Source organism: Phocoena phocoena, chromosome 7 (genome assembly GCF_963924675.1).
Source record: "Phocoena phocoena chromosome 7, mPhoPho1.1, whole genome shotgun sequence".
In the NCBI taxonomy this organism is placed as follows: Eukaryota; Metazoa; Chordata; class Mammalia; order Artiodactyla; family Phocoenidae; genus Phocoena; species Phocoena phocoena.
Window position 1 is genome coordinate 81,154,240 of NC_089225.1, and position 2,707 is coordinate 81,156,946.

Genomic DNA, 2,707 nt, shown 5'->3' on the forward strand with positions numbered 1-2,707 from the left:
GCAACAGATTTCTGTATGTTAATCTTATATCCTGCTACCTTGCTGAATTCGTTTATCAGTTTTAGTAGTTTTTGTGTGGAGTATTTAGGTTTTTCTATGTATAGTATCACGTCATCTGCATATAATGACAATTTTGCCTCTTCCCTTCCAATTTGGATATGTTTTATTTCTTTTTCTTATCTGATTGCTGTGGCTAGGACTGCCACTACTATGTTGAATAGAAGTGATGAGAGTTAGCATCCTTGTCTTGCTCCAGATTTTAGTGGGAAGACTTTCAACTTTTCACTGTTGAGTGTTACGTTGGCTGTAGGTTTGTCATAAATAGCTTTTATTATGTTGAGATATGTTTGCTCTATACCCACTTTGGTAAGTTTTTTTTTTTCTCTCATGAATGGATGTTGAATTTTATTAAATGCTTTTTCTTTATGTATTGAGATGATCATGTGGTTTTGTCATTTCTTTATCACATTGATTGATTTGCATATGTTGAACCATCCTTGTGACCCTGGGATGAATCCAACTTGGTCGTGGTGTATGATCTTTTGTATGTGTTGTTGGATTCATTGTGGTAGTATTTTGTTGAGAATTTTTGCATCTATATTCATCAAAGATATTGGCCTGTAATTTTCTTTTTGGTAGTGTTTCTATCTGGTTTTGGTATTAGGGTGATGGTGGCTTCATAGAATGACTTTGGGAGTGTTCCCTCCTCTTCAGTCTTTTGGAAGAATTTGAGAAGGACTAGTATAAGTTCTTCTTTGTATGTTTGGTAGAATTCCCCAGTGAAGCCATCCAGTCCTGGACTTTTGTTTGCAGGGAGTTTTAAAATTACAGATTCTGTTTCACTTCTAGTGATCAGCCTGCTCAAATTATCTATTTTTTTAACACATAAGGAAGCATTTATTTGAGGTTTAACATGAAATCATACAAATAAAATTTGTATAAACAAATCCACATTGAGTCATAACACAGCAGAAGACAAAGTTAAAACGAATTGGCGGCTATATACAGTTGGACACAGTTGTGTCTTGTACACTAGAAAGTCTTTTATAGAATAATCATCTTAGATCAACAGAAGACCAATCTTCAGCGTCATCCTGCAAGCAATCTCCTCCTGTTTTCTTCAATGTCCCCTTGTAGTACGGCTGGCAGTTGTTTTGGTGACTGCCACCCCCTTGAGATGCCTTGCCATAAGTGCTTTCTTGGGCACTGTAGTCTGCATATCCTTGTCCGTATCCGCAGCTCCTAGTTATGCCCAGAATAATCATAGCAGCCATAGCCACTATAGTTTTGATCACCACCATAGGCGCTATTGTAATTTCCATATCCTTGATCATAATAATTATTACTTGGTTCCAGTTTGGGCCCTGACCTCAGTCACGACTCCAGCACCACCTCACCCACCAGCTACAGCACATCTTCTTCCTTTTTGTTGTTGCCTGTATGTGCAACTTTGATTTCACACTTCCCAGGACCAATTTGATGATAACTGCTTACTAACAATTTCTTAACTGGCTCTTTGTCTGTATATGTAATAAAACAAAATCCTCTTATTTGCTTTTGTATCCATGGGAAGTTCAATATTTTCAATCTCTCCAAAGCCTCCAAAATATTCTTTAATTTGTTCTTCAGAAGTATCTGGGCTCAGTCCACCCACAAAAAACCTTTTGAGGGGTTCCTTCCCTTTTAAAGCTTTGACCTTTTTAGCGTCTAGCAATTTGCCATCCAGTTTGTGTTCTTTAACTTCCAAAACCTTATCAACACTAGCAGCATCTTTGAAAAGCACAAATCCAGATCCTCCTGATCTTTCGGTGACTGGATCTGTTTTAATTGTGCAGTCTACAACTTCCCCAAATTGAGACAAATATTCAGTCAGATCTTTCTTAACTTGTATCCCAGCTCAAGCCTCCAATAAACATTTTACTGTCATCCTGCTGATTCTTGCTCACGTTAATCTTGGATCCCTCTCCGAATTCCTCTGTGTTACTGTACTGATATATATCCTCCATGGTGGCAGAATTGTTGGCTGGTGGGTGCTGTCACGCAGTCTGAGTCATGGCCACAACGATGGCGGAGCATTGTATGGAGCTGGATTTAAAATGGCGGCGGACCCTAATTAAACTTAAAAGCTTTTACACAGCAAAGAAAGCCATAAACAAAACGAAAAGAAAACCTACAGAATTGTTGCAAATGATGCAGCTGGTTTTCTTTTATACTTAAGTTCAAATTTTTGGTTTTTGTGAATCTTTTGTATGTTTTTGATTTGTGGTTACACTGGTTTTCAAGTATGTTAACTCATTATTGTGTCTACTTGCTTTAGACTGGTGGTCCTATAAGCTCAAACACATTCTAAAAAAATCTACATTCTCTTATTCCCCTATTTTATGACGTTGATGTCCTGTTTTACATTTTCATGTTTATCCTTTTGCTGTTCATTGTAGTTATAATTGCTTTCACAAAATTCTTTGATTTTTTTTTTTAATCTGTGTACTGGCTTATTCAAGTGGTGTACAATCATTTTACATACTTGCTTTTCCCTATTTTGATTTTCCCTTTCCTATGGGTTCTTGCTTCTTTTCTATTTAGAGAAAACCTTTCAATATTTCTTTTAGGGTAGACTTAGTATTGCTGTATTCTTTTAGTTTTTGCTTGCCTGAGAAATTCTTTAATTTTTTCTTCTATTCTAAATGATAATCTTGCTGGGTAGAAT

The 2,707-nt window shown here is 36.5% G+C and overlaps 1 pseudogene; it reads right to left on the reverse strand.

The window, feature by feature from the left end:
• Positions 1-1,055: 1,055 nt before the first annotated feature.
• On the reverse strand, positions 1,056-2,099 carry LOC136125415 (heterogeneous nuclear ribonucleoprotein D-like pseudogene; annotated as a pseudogene).
• Positions 2,100-2,707: the final 608 nt, after the last annotated feature.